The sequence below is a fragment of the Trachemys scripta genome, chromosome 1 (genome assembly GCF_013100865.1).
Source record: "Trachemys scripta elegans isolate TJP31775 chromosome 1, CAS_Tse_1.0, whole genome shotgun sequence".
Lineage (NCBI taxonomy): Eukaryota > Metazoa > Chordata > Testudines > Emydidae > Trachemys > Trachemys scripta.
The window spans coordinates 238,627,854-238,642,577 of record NC_048298.1 but is presented as its reverse complement, the minus strand read 5'-3'; the positions used below and the strand labels follow the sequence as shown (position 1 = coordinate 238,642,577).

Below are 14,724 nucleotides of genomic sequence, written 5' to 3'. Positions count from 1 at the left end.
CCAGTGGGTGGGAAGCCAGAAACAGGAAAAGATGAGTGCAAATGCTAAAATCTTTGCAGAGTAAACAAGAAAAAGAAAAGTGGGGGTGGGGGGCATTTGAGGGCTGTCCCGCACTCATATTAGTCATATATGTATTGGCTCAACTGATGAGCATGTGTCAGAGCTCATACAATTCATTTTGTGACCTTCAACTCATCCTGATTGTGGCAGTCAAAATTTTGCTTTGCATTATGGAGAAACACAGCAACACAAAACCGATTCAGTGGACTTTTTGGTGGTGCGGAGGGAGTATTCAAAGTCTGAAAAAAGGCAAACTGCCAGTTTTGCTTTCTGTACAAAAAGTATATTACAAATCTATGATCATGAGGTTAGGTGATTTTATGATAGTTTGCAAAACCTTATTTCCTTCCTCCACCAACCCAACAGATTTGCATTCTCTTTCCGTATTGGTAGTATGTTTATACTAATTACTGCTTAGCTGGACAAGTTGAACTATAAGGATTTTAATGCATATGCTGGAATGTAGTGTTGTGAAATTAAAGCTTTTGACTAACTAGACTGCTCCTCGGCTGAGGTTGTTCTGTCTGAATCACAGCAAGAGTCCCACCCATTCTGTCACACCTAGTGTAAAAGTAAACAGTGTAACAGTGCAAATAGCAATTCTTAAAGTGGTGAATGATAGCTTGTGCTTCTGTGAAAAAGCTGTTAGTCTCCACACTTGTACCTTGGACTGGCCAGGAAACACCACAGGAAAAGAAAGAAAAATGACCATTGTTTTAGGGTAATTACATTTCATGGATTGACCGCTTTTTCAATCAGGTAAAGGTATATGCTTCCTGTTTGCCTCAGGGAGAATAGGCGTGGGACGCAGTGACAGCTGCTGTGTCTTTGTTATAATGTCCATAAACAATCCAAACGCTTTGCAGGTTTTTTGTATTTTAAATAGTGTGCAGCGACCTACATTTGTGGGATTTTATAGCTTATTAAAGTGGTTCTTTACAAAGACGGTGTCTTTAAAGAAGAGGGGTAAGTATTGTAGCTGATCTTGTTTTTTATTCTATAGTATAGCTGCCATGAGCAGCATCAGTTTGGTTTCTCCTTATACTAAATAAATGTAATAACTGAGATGCAAATTGTTTTCCAAAAGGAGGAAAAAAAACATTTGGGGCCAGGATTTTAATTCATTTGTTATGCTGGGATTTTCCTTCCAGGGAAGAAACGTGAGCTTTGGCCTCAGAATCTGAAGAGTCCTCCTAAAATCTTCTGGAGGACAGAATTACCTGTGCTCATTTGCTGCTGCTCTTCCCCTCTTTCTCTCCTCCTCCTCTCCCACCGCCCCCTTCCTGCTCCCTGGCAATACTGCTCCAAATGAGCCCTCCGCTGGCCTTTTGCTGATTCTGGGCTCCCTCTCTCTCACTTGGGGAATGTGGAACCTACTGAAGCCCTGGAGAAGGAGGGCAGGGCAATGGGAGGAATTCAGACATGACTTTTGAAAATGTTAGCTTGTGCATGGCGGGTTTTGGAGGCTTTGTGGGGCTTGTGCTGCCCTTCTCACCCTTGTCTACTGCTGGACTGGTTACGTGTGTGGTTCTGCCAACCTCTAGGGTTCAAAATCGTGAGTCAGGTCCTAAAATTATGTTGATTGGCTTAGGAGAAAGAAATGTGGGGTTCTTTTTATTTGCCTGATGGTTTTTGAGCCTTTACTGCTCACGTTTTCAAGTTTTTCTATGCAACTATGAGAGCTAGAACCATAATCTTTTTATTTTTCTTCTGAGATTCAGCAGAAGATGGAGCATTTAAGAAAACCTCCAGATATCATGAATTTTGGGATTAATATCGACAACACAGCAGTGACACTGGTGGGGAAACTTGGACTCTGGGTACAGGGGTGAGTGGCCTTAGAGCAGGTCCACAGCTGAAAGGAAACTCCCTGTTCTGGGTGCGACTAGCATACCATGGGCAAGGAGCCTAGTAAGGTTGGAGAGCTCTGGCGGGGCCCACTACCCACTAAGAGCCAGACTCAGAATTTGGCCCATGATCCCCATCTTACAGATGGCCAGGTAACTGAGGCAGGGAAGTTAATGGGCTGACTTTTCAGGTCCTTTTACCTCCTAACTACATAGTTATTCTGTAAACGCTGTGAAGGGTGTAATTTTGCATCCCAAGGAAGGCTCCATTAGTGAAAGGTTTGTTTCTGATTGGTTTGGTTCATTAAAGTGCGGGGGAGGGTGGCTGGAGAGAGGGGAGCTGCACTTCCTTTATTTTAACAGATCTGTGTTTTTTACTATTGTTCATGTGAAATAATATGTACATAAATATTTTTGAAATCAACACATCTTTATTAACCCTCTTACAAAAACAAAACAGGTCAACTGTTCTTTCTATCTTAGGTTCCCTCCTGTTACCGTTCTGACCTAAGACCTTTCTCTCTCTCTCATTTCAGTTTCCATTCAACTTTCTTTCCACTGCAGATCCATATCAAAGCCAAATCTTTTTCTGGTCCCTTTCAGTGGCTCCCAACCTGTTGCCACTGTAATAAAGGATACCATCTGTCTCCACTTTATTTGAACTTCTGGCTCCCACCTAAGACATTTGGTGACCCTGCTTCCATCCAGACCTGCCTCCCTCTCATGAAAGTATCCAGTTCCTGCTATCACTTCTTCTCCTGCTCCTTCATGTTAAATGATCCATAGAACCCCGCAAGTCTGGCATCCTTTATACTTGGGCCAGAGATGCATGCCAGAAGGATGTTGAGTGTACTAGCGGAGGAAGAATATTCACTTGATGATGATCTCAAAGGAGTTTGGGCTTGAATCAAAATATTCAAAGTGAAATGAAGATTCAGATGACCAACTCAGCTTTTGTCTGCTTAATCATACTGAACCTGTGAACCTATTAAGCTTCACACATCACTGCTGATCATTTCAGCACAGCCCTAGGAGTCTTCTCATGTGATTTCTTCCACTGGAGTTTCAATGGCCACCTTTGGTAGTAGACATTTCCTTATGCTGTTCTTCATAACCGTGAAACATCACCCCTAGTAGTACAATATATGGACCAAATTAAGTTAGAAGTGTTAAAGGTAGGTTATCAATTTTGCTGTTGGGACGAAATAACTGTGACCAAATGTCACCTGATAACATGTTATACGACCAAATGTTGCATGATAAATTTGGCATGAAGAAATGTCCCATTCTGAAAACTCTTTGCAGCCTCACCTCTTAAGTGGAAGAACCCACAGTGAAAATCCTGCAGCAAATAGAGGTAGATCTAGGCCTAATTATGTATTTTCCTAGGCTTAAATACTTAACCTGTTCAGTGGGGGACATAAATAAGATCCTTTGATTCTCTTGATTTAAATTTTAATCATTTTTTCCTATCTGAAAATTAGAAATGGATTTGGAAATGTACTTAATGAATCTTGAACCAACTATACCTTTTATATCATAAAAGCTAGAGACTGCTTGTGTTTTATTTTGTAGGGGAGGGCCTAGTGGTGCAGCCTAATCCCTGAGGGTGGCTTTCTTCTTCTGTGAACCTGGAACAGGGAAGTACAGTCACTAAAATAGTGTCTTGCCTCATTCTTTAGTTAAACTCTATCATTGCTAGCAGATATGCCTTCTCTTGAGAAACACCGTTTTTATTGCTATAATCATTTGCAAGGACTTTTTGTTTTTATCCAGAAAAGTATCAATTAACAGGCAAAATATGATGCTTAGTAGCTTCCCCTGCAATGGTAGCATGTCTCATTAGTGGGGTCTAGATTATTGCAGGATTCACCCTACTATTTTAACAGCTATCTTTATATTGTGAAGTGTTGAAATAAGTATTGATAATATCAGCACCATCGTTCTCAAAGGAGTAGTGTTATCACTCAAAGATAGATTCACCCCCCCCCATAGTTTTATCAAAAGCTCTGACTGAATTAAAACTAGGTACAACAATCAACACTTTCAAACTTTTGATGCAGTGAAGGACTTTATTTAGATGTTTAGCTTTAAACAACCAAGTTTGAAAATTGCTATTGCGGTGTCAAGGTGTGGCAAACAGCTGACACAGGTTAGCAAATAATTATTTGGACAGTGGACTTGTATGTAAAAACTGATTTTCTTAAAGTGCTTTGGGATCCCTTGTAAACCATATAAAATAAATGCAAATTATTGTTTAGTGGTTGAAAAGGAATAAATACCTTTTTTTTAGTTTTCATTCTTTTAAATACCATCACAGACGATGTTTTAAAACCCCTATTAATTTTGTCCTTTTAAATCAACCATTACATTCAATTACAGTTTGCAAGAGGTGGCACACTAAATCTTTTCATCACTTTAAGAATCAACCTTATTATATCTCCTCCTGAGACATTCATTGTCAGGAAGGCGTGCCAGAATGTATTTTGCTGATTTTTATACAGTCTGACAAGTATACAATATACTTCCTCAATGTATTCTATAAATGACTCTGTGGACATATGATGTGTCTTGTCAAATCAGGCAATTAAACTGGTCATTATTTTTTTTAGATTAATTGCTCTTTTAACAGGCGCCTTCTTCTGTGTACCCATTGTGGGAGGAAACACATCTTTAACTGTAACATTTTAATATTCAAGGCCCACATTCTGCAAACAAACACTCTTAACTTGACTCACATAAATAGTCTCGTTGACTTCAGTGAGACCACTCACCTGAATGATGTTAAGCAAGTAATTTTTTTGTAGAATCTGGGCATAAATTAGTATTTTCATGGCTGACCTTGACCCGTGGGGTTGGCTACCTCAGTCAAGGGCTCCTTCAGTGGCTCAAGAACATGAGTACCAACCTCAGTGCACACAATTATGAAGCAGGGCACAAACCCGAAATTGGCTGAGAGTTCTATACTTAAATTTCACCAACCAAGTATCAAGAATAAACTCCTCAGGCACTGTAGCAGCCTAACTGTGGAGTCACAGACAGTCCCCTTGGGCACTCTCATCTGTCTTGTCACCTAGGCAAGCTTACCTATGTGACTGATGGTTCCTTACACCAAAAAAAAAAAAATTATATTCAGGTTACTCCTAGTCCCCTCCCAAAAAATTACTTACCCTACGTGAATTTGCATCTCAGATCTCACACCAAAGATAATGCTTGCAGCCAATCCTATAATAATCTAAAGATCTATTAACTAAAACAAGGAACTAAAAGTTATTTACATGATTAAATCAGGTAAACGTACAAACACTTGTATGAGGTAGTATTAAGTTTCAAAAGGTAATAGAAGCTTCTATAATCAAGCTTTATACGTCATTTAGGGTTAACCCAGGGCAAGCACTGGGGATCTTTTTCTTATGCTTAGTAATCCTTGTCCCTCAGAGCCCAAGCAGCAAAAAAGATGCAGTTCCTCCTTGTTAAGGCTTTCTCCTTCCTGCTTCCAGTTGCAAAGTCAGCTGTTGGGAGGAATTCAGTTGCAAGTCTCCTCTTCATGGCAGGATGGGGGAGGGAAGCAATCCACAAAGTCTTTTGTCTTTGTCAATGGTTCGTCTGGTATTTATGGGCCTCCTTTTATTAGGCAAGAGAGAACATCTCCTGTTGGAAACTAGTATTTAATGCTTCTCTCATGTCTGATGATTTACAGCTACAGAGCAAACATTCACATATTTCCTTATAACATGGGATAGAGGTAATATAAGTGAGGTTAATGCATGCAGCAACTTACAAGTATTAAAGTCTAAACATGAAACTCATTTTTGTAACTTTAATACCTATTCTAACAACATTAATACTACAGATGAGCCTGACTAGTTCCAGCTATGTGTTTGTCAGTGTTCAGTTGAGACCTAGGGGCCTTGGCATGAGCTAGCACCTGGTCTGCCAGCATCACAACCTCTTTGGGCTTCTTGTTGGACTACTTGAAAAATAACAAAACCTTCTCCCTCCCTTGACAGTCCACACATCTTTATTAAGCCCCTTTTCCCTTTCTTCAATAGTGTGACTGTGAAGAATTTTGAACCCTTCCCTTTCAGGACATGCTGAGGTGTTGGGGGAGCTTGATCTGGGTTTTGTATCAATCTGATCTTTTTTTTTTCCTCTGAAGCACACAATAGGAAGCTGAGTCAAAAATAACATTTTAAAAGGCAACTGTTTCTCTTAGTACCCCCTTACCTCTTGCTCTTGGCTGTCTCCTTCCCACCATCATTTTACATGTAACTGAAGACTTCTACAGAACTAAAGATTCTGAAATTTACAAGGAACCTAATTACCATCATACTGATATTCTGCTTTAACCTGAGATATTTGTTAGCTCTACAACCTCTTCTGCATGGGAATCCCTGTGCTCCGAAATCCTTGTCTGTGATGAGGTTTGTGCCTGCCTTTCTCACAATCTGAAAGGATTCAGAAAAAAGCAGTTCTAATCTACACAAATGTTTTCACTTCATTTTACCTTGACCGTAAAACTAAAAACCAATCAAAACTGTGCAGGTTTGTTTAAAAAAGAGGGAGAGAGAGAGATTCAACTATGCCAAAGTGTCAGGTTGTGTATTTATAAATGTTGCCTTACTGAAATGTTTACGTTGACAGGATACATATTTCTGTTTTTGTGACAGTGGTTTAGCCCCATCTTTCACTTTACTTCTGCTGTTTTTCCACAAATGTCATTAAAGGCAGTCAGTGTCTTTCTTCCACATAATTGAAAAGGAATGTCATCACTTCTGTGTAGTTAAATGCATTGTATATGAGGACCCAATTTTCAGCATGCTGTGCAGCAGGTTAGACCAGTGGTCCCCAAACTTTTCACATCACGCCCCCCACCCCCTTACCTCTGTCTGCACCCACCCACAGGAGATGGGGCCAGGAGCAGGGCCGTGGCTGTGGGTGGGGGAGGGTGTGGATGGGGTAAAGAGGCCCAGGCTGGGGCCGCGGCTGGGTGGGGGTAGGTCTGGGACCAGGAGTGGAGCAGCTGCCCGGGGGCCAAGGCTGGGGGCAGGGCCTGGAACGGAGCTGAGGCTGGCGGCAGGGCTGGAGCAGAGCGGCGCTGGGTGGTGCTCCCTCCTCACCCCTTGTGAGGGCTGGCCCAGGCCCTGCAATGCCTTCCTGAACGTTCCTCCGTGCCCGCTTGGGTGGCGGGGGGTGTGCCCCACAGTTTGGGGACCACTGGGTTAGATTCTTGACTCCCATAGCTGTTAGTATTTGTCTAATCAGCCAAATATAGTGCTGAGTTCACACTAGCTGTTGCATGTGAGTGACTGTGTGTTGCTAAATAAGAAAAAAATGGCAGCATGTACCCATGCATATATTTTAAGATTAATAGAATTTCTCATTTCCAAAATACTGTTTTGATGTCCTAATAGGGAAGAGGAGTAGGTCTGCCTCGGACTATTTTGTACTGCAGAAACTATAAATAAGGTAATTTTAATTACAATTGCTGTCTGAGGATTGGAATTCAAGGTCTTAATCCAATGTACAGACTAATCTCTACATGCCATTCAGGTGGTATCAGGTGATAAACTGTGGCAATCTGTTAAACTTCAAGAGGGAGTGGGTATTGGCGGCATATGAACCGTTGGCTGGGGGAGGCTAATCCTCCAGTACTGCCCCTTCTCCCCAAGGCCCCGCCCCTTCTGTGCCCCCCGCTGGAGCCCAGAGCACCCCCACTGCGGCCACTGGCCCCCACCCCATTCTAGAACCTGGAGCGCTGGAAGGGAGGGCGGTGCAGCCCCAGTCCTCTCAGTCCCAGAGCACCGGGAGGGAGGGCCGGCAACACGGGGAGATGCAGAGCAGGAAGCCGTGAGGGCCTGGGGGCGGAGAGTGGGCAGGACCATGCCTGTCTGGGGCGGGACAACCTCCCCAGCCTATGATACCTGCTACCCATGGGAGTAGGGTCTTATGCTTGAGGCAGAGGACTGAGAGTCAAGAGATCTGGGTTCTGTTCCTGACTTTGCCACAGATGTATTGTGTGACATAGAACAACTCACTTGAATCTCATTTGTTCAGCTTTCACATTTGTAAAATTGAGATTAATTCTCTAATGTTTGTAAGATGCTTTGAGTTTTTCAGATGGAAGACACTATGGAAGTCCAAAGAGTTATGTAAGATCTAGAGCAGTTAAAATATTTTCTAGGAGATGACCGGGTTTTTAGTCTAACTGTAATTTTTTTAAAAAATTCTTTAGGATCCAGCCACATTTAGTCCTTATGGATCCAGGAAGCATAATAGTGAATGCTAAGAATGAAATAGCTGAATTTCTTTAGTTGTGGTTTAGTTACACTCTCAAGCTGTATTTTAATGCAGTATACTGTACCAGCTTGTTTGATATTTATATTTAAGGTATATGTATTGTAATAAATGTTAAGTGGGTTTGAGATTATAAGCATTTCTGCCTCACTAAAAATGGATGTATGGAAGGCAGACGAGTAAAATTTTTGCAGGTAAGCAGTTAAAATATTCCATGGAATCCATTGATCACTTGTTTTCTGCTGGTTCTGTATGTATAGAATTGGGTGATAGCCTGGATTGCTGAATATATAACTGAACTTTTCCCCATGTAAATGGATTGTTGTGAACAGATATAAGCATCAATCCAATTTGTTTATTCCTGCTATTCTATTTTCTTGACCTCTCTTGTTGGAAGAGAGCTCTTATAACAGCAAATGGGAGAGGGAACCCAGGAATTGTCATATAGGACATCTAATTACTTCTGGTGCCACTCTCATTTATCTTCTTGCTCTTCATATTAGTGAGTCTGGATTGCTGCTAAATAATCTTGAGACCATTAATTAACAGATAATCTATCCTTCAGCAATTACTTTAACGGCTCAAGTAAAGCAAAACTGCTAAATATTACTGTGTGAAAAGTCATACAAAAATAATCGGTTATAACTGATTTTCAAAAGATTGCCTTTTTTTTTTTTTTTAAAGCCTGATGTACGTTTTCACCAATGTGACTTTGTAAGTAAAATAGGGTTCTTTTTTAGAGAAGGGAGTTGTTGTAGCACATTTGGTGGATTTATACATCTTTATAAGGAACAGATGCTTTATGGATTTACTACGAGGCAAAATATTCTGATCTATTTCAGTCGAAGATGCAAGGGTGAGATTTCCCTACTAAATATGAAATGCCCTGTTAAATTCCAAGGGATTTGCTAATCAGAATGGTCTTTGGGGAGGACAGCTGTCTGTTGGACAATATATTTCCTTGTGTTGGGAGGAGAAAAAGGATCATTTTACTTGAGAGGTTACCATTTGTTAAATGTAGGGCTCCTAAAGGGAGGTTTTTGACATGCAACATTGAGAGCTTTAATTAATTTTTTTAACACATTCTTGTTCCGACAGTATTTGAACAGCGAATGTGTTCACACGCTAAGTAAATAAACTGAGTGTAATACATGCCGTTCTTTATACAATAAGACTGAAACTGATAAATAGCCAGTAAACAGCTAACCCTTTGCCAGACCTCTGATCATGTTGAAAGGCACACTTGCTTTGCATGTAATTTGAAGAAAGGTATTGTATCCCGCGGAGCTTGGCTTTGACTGAAAGATGGAATTTTGTGCTTGCTTTGTGTTCTGAAGGCAGGCTTACAGATAAATAGGTCACTGTCTATGGAACTGCTTTGCACTAAATTGATTTGTGGCAATATGACCTTAAGTCTGATCTCTTTGTTGTACAAGGATATTGCAGAATTGTGGCTCCTACTGAAGAAAAGCACAGGTGTGTCCAGCTTTATATTTGTTTTCCATTTTTTCCTAGTGACTTAATTGTCTTACTCAGTAACTTTGGCAAATAACACTATCCTATTGAGGAACATGTCATGGGGTGGAGTGTAAGGGCAAAAGAAATTGAACTCTTATGTTTTCAGCATGCATAATATTGTATAAATATACTTTCGGGGTGGGGAAGAGGTTATGTATATGTAAATCTGCAATGTAGCCTTCTATTCTTAGACATATTACATAGTATATCACACTTATCAACTACATTGCTTTGCAGTTGTTGCAAGAAACCAGTTTTGCTAGAGATACGTTTGGTACATTTTTATAACAGTTAGAACCACTGTTATAGTTAGTGGGAAGAGGGTGCTGTCTTAGAGAGCTATTCTGCTCTCCTTAGACTACACTGCTTGAGCTGTAATTTTCACTCGGTCAAATATTTATTTTTTGTACTGATCTCCATGAGAAGCCCTGTGCAATGGGGGGGGGGGGGAAGACAGTTGCTTTTTCAGGGGGCATTTGTCATTCTAAAACTGTTAGTGTTGGAGGCTCAAACAAAAATAAATTATGTTTTAAATTCCTTAATTAAGGATTTCCACAGAAATCTTGTTTCACTTGGGAGGTAAATGAAACATGGAGATATTATTTGCTATAAATAGTACAGCTACAGTCCATTGCAAAACTGAAAAGCATGTTTTGTGGAAATAGTGACATCCAAAAATTGCTTCCTTATTCTCCTTCTTCAATTCACATTTCCAGTTCCGTTTTCTATTATTTGGTATGCATGATTGTTGTTGAGGAATACCAGAGGAAGGGCTGTCACTTGCTGGGATGGCATTTTACATTCCAATGTTGCTGCTTTTCAAACGACATATTTAAATGAAACTGGTATGCGTAAGGGGTGGCTTTTCTGTTTAGAATAACTAATTAAATTATCTGTGTGTGAGCATTCGCTGCACTCTGTGTTCATCAGTAGCCGTTCCTATTACTGCACTTGGTATGGAGGAGCATACTACAAGGCATGCTGCATACGAATGAATAAAGGAATAATTAAAGGTAAGGCTAGAAAGATCAGAAGGCTGGGAGGATTAATCATTAGATAAAACTTTTGGTATGTGTGTGTGTTGTGGGGAGGTGCCTATATTTAAGAACATGCTGTATATTTAGAATATATTTTACCTTGTAGGATCAGTGAATATTCTAGGTAGAATAAGATCATTTTATGAACTGTAGCTATCCAGCCTAGCCATGACAGTGGTGTATGAATTTAAATGTATAGGTCTGAGTTAAATGCTAAATAATGGTGAGAGTTTCTGCACATCACATCACTGAGCTTCCTCTTTCAGTAAGGTTTGATTAATGTTGGACAAAATGTAAACACGTTAGCAGGCAGCTTTGACTGGCAACTTCCAGGGCTCAGTTCTGATCTCAAATATGTAGCTACATATTGTGAGCCTGTTCATTATGGCCCAGATCATCCCTCTCTGGGATCCATGTATGATAGGGCCCCATAGGGGTCATTCCAGAGACAGGTGGAAGGACGGGTCAGCTGTCTTCATGGCACTGTTACCGCCCTCCTGCAGACCCCATGGGAGGAGTTATAGGGTCCAGGGTCCATGAAGGGGAGGGAATGAAGACTAGGCAGGCTGGGGCAGAAGGAGGAGAGAGACATTGTCCTTTTTCACCTTATGAGGATTCTCCAGAAAGTAAAATACAGGTGGGGGCAGCCCTGGTAGCAAGGCTCCAGTGGAGGGGGCAGAAGGACAAGGGCAAACAGAGCAGAAGGATTGTCTGGAGGATAGGACACTATTGCTGGGACTCAGGAAAGCTGGGTGTAATTCCCTGCTTTGCCTGCAGCTTTCTTGTGTGGCTTTGGGTAAGTCTCCGTCCCCCAGTTCCCCCTCTGTAGATCAGTCATAGTTCAGTACTTCAGAGGGCTGTTGTGAGGACAGGAGTAAAGATGGTGAAGTGTTCAGATACTACAATAATGGGGGCCATGATCAGCCCCTTGATAGGACCAAGAAGCAGGCTGTCTGGGATTAGAGTTGGTGCCTCCTGCATCTCCCAGGAGAGCCAGGCAGATAATTGGCTATGGGGGAAGGCCCCCTAATGGGACAGTGTAAAGTGATTCTTCTGCAGGTTTTCTCCCCAATGGCAGGGATCTAGGCCAGGAGAGCGGCTACATTCCTATGTATTTGAAATCAGTATAAAGCCCTACAAGCTGTAGGTAAGGGCAAAGCCAACAGCAAGGGTTAATTTGGAATAAAAATAGGTATGTTCCAGTTACTGATACATGCCACAGAAAACAAGGAAGGTCACATGTTGGGGAGCAGAGTGGAGGCTGAATCATCCTCTTCTGCTATAGCTCAGCATTTTAAGTGAACTAAGGCCCTTCTCATAAAGAAAGAAAACAAAGCGGAGCCATTTCTCTGTCTTTGAGCGAGAGATTCAGTGGAGTGTGGGGTGGCCTGGTCATGGTCAGAGCCCTCCTACTGTAGCTATGTGGGATACGCCATCCCTCCGGGAGGGGCTGCATCCTGCTAAGCCATGAGCTCTTAATGTGAGGACACAACCCCAGAGAGTCATGAACAGGCTTCAGAAAGCAATCTGTTTACAAGCTTTCTTTAAGAAATATTTTCTGAAGTTACCTGATTGTGGCATTTGAATATTTTCTCTTTCCTTGCTTTTTGGCAATATCACATCTTCATTTGGTTTTTTTTAATCCCAGGTCTATACCAGACACTTTGGTTGTTTTTGTTGCAGTTGTCATATGGATTTTGTTAATCTTTAAGGTAATTAAGGCACATGGACCTAGATAACTGAATTTTCTGTATCCTATTATGGATGGATTTTTATATTATTTTTACAGTTTTGCAGGCCAAACACCTGTAGTTTAGGTTGCACATGTTTCATATCAGTTGCTTGTATTTATCATAACACTGCTTTTGCATGTTTTTTCTCAACCCCAAGAGCATGAGTGGTTTGGTTTTGTTTGTTTGTTTTAATTTGAGTTTAGATGGTTTAGCCATTTTCAGTAAGGAAAGAGAATAGAAAACAAATACATGTCTGCTGTCATAAATAAATGATTACTTCCTTTTTTGAATCTCTTGCACCTGAGCTGGGAGGTCATTGGAATTTGAAATTTGGCAGGGAACTAGTCCCTAGGGAGCAAATGTGCCTTTCGATAATCCAGTGAGTCTAATGGTCATATTTAATTTCAAATATAGCTCAGACAAAATCCCAAATCTGAACACCCCTTACAACTGAGGCAGTTCAAATCTAAAGTTTGCTGTTACACCTCTTTACTATATTTGATCTATGAAAGGTTCTGCCTCTCATCCATGTAATGTTATCTGGAAAGTAGGGGACTCCTGGAGAAAGTTTTCTCTTCCTTTTTAAATGAGTTTTCAGGCAGCTCTGAGATGGGCCTTTGGGATGTTGATGTTGTCATCTTTTGCTCTCTGACACTTTTTAAACTATTTGAGCTGGCTTGAGCAACCTACGTGATCTTCTGGGAGCATTTCCTCTTCAAAGTGTGGTTCCAATGCAGTGTCTTGGGTGCTCTGTTCCGTGCAGAGAGCCAGGAGCCTTTGAAACTTAGGGTATGTCTACACAGCAGTTAAACACCCACAGCTGGCATAATAATAATATATAATAATAAACTTCTATTGGTTTGTTTTCAAGCTTTGCTTTGTAGGTTTCACACACACACACGCTTGGAATAATCAAATGTAATTTGAACTTCCTATTACATATGGAAGGAAAACTTTGCATCTTTCCAATTGTGGGTAAAAAGGAGAGTCAGAGAGAACTGAGAAAATCTCTCCCCGTTAATTTGCTTTTCACAGTCAGCCCTCAACAAAAATAACTTGGAATCCTTGCTCAGAAGTGTGGAGTTTATGGCTGAAATCCGTACAATACAGTGTACCTTCCATACAATATCTTTTTTTTTTTAAGTTTCATATAAGGCCATATGCCAGATCAGATCAGACACTGAGCAGGTGCTCATTTTGGAACCCTAGAGGGGGGGAGAAAAGAGAAATCCTTCCATGCCTAACATGCCAATCCATCTCCAACATGCCCTTTGTGCTGAAGAATAGGGAAAACTTGGAGTGTGTGGGATAGAGCCAGCATAGTTGGCTACTTCAGCCCCTGGGAATTCTCATACATCAGGGGAATCCATAGGTGCTCCATTAGAGAAGCTAGACTAGGGATCCTGTATCTGCCCCTATTTCTTTAACCTATAACAGTTAAACATGGGCAGTACTTTACAAATGCATTTAGATGGGTCAGGTAGAGCTCATTCATTTATATTTTACTTGGATTTTCACAGGCTCAGAAATGCCAGAAAAGCTTGCTGTACTAACTATAGCAAAGAAATGTTAAGGAATGACTAAGTTACTTAGTAACTGCTTAGTAAATGTTTATTTCTTCTTTTACACATCCAAGCTGCTCTTTATAAATGAATCGGCTATTCAGTTTGACAATTTATAGTGGTGTTTTTGTAGATAGGTGCGTGAAGCACAAGTACCACAAAATATATTGATCAGCAGTGTTGTTTTCATCCATTGATTGAAATTGCCATGCTTGTGAGTGTACAGGAACATACCCTGTGATCAACTTTCACTGTGGTAAATATCCCACATCTGCCTCCCCAAGTGGAATACAGCATAAGTTCATACCAGAGCAGTATGTGGTGGTAACCTGAAAAATATGTCAAATTGGGAGGGGGGGGGGGGGGATTTTGCACTTTGGCTCAATGTATTTTTCTAACCATGTAAGATTCAAAGTTTAAGGCAGACTGCCAGGTGGAGAACCATGTGGCTGTGGTGCCAGGGCTTCCAGGCTGCAGGGGAACCTGAAAGTCCTGGGAGCCCCCAGCTCTGAGACAGGCCTCCTGGTGGACTGTCTGGGAACCAGCAAGCCTGGAAGCCTGGGCTCCCCAGCAGCCTGTCAGATGACCTGCCAAAGAGCAGGGCATCCCCAGAGCTGGAAATAATTTTCCAAATAAACAAACGATTACAATTTTCAAGTAAAACTGAAAT

The 14,724-nt window shown here is 41.2% G+C and overlaps 1 protein-coding gene across 3 annotated transcripts in view; it reads left to right on the top strand.

Annotated features, from left to right (window-relative positions):
- The window catches only part of MCF2L (MCF.2 cell line derived transforming sequence like), a 266,086-nt gene that overhangs the window by 116,508 nt on the left and 134,854 nt on the right, over positions 1-14,724 (top strand). The gene's annotated exons all lie outside the window — the stretch shown is intronic.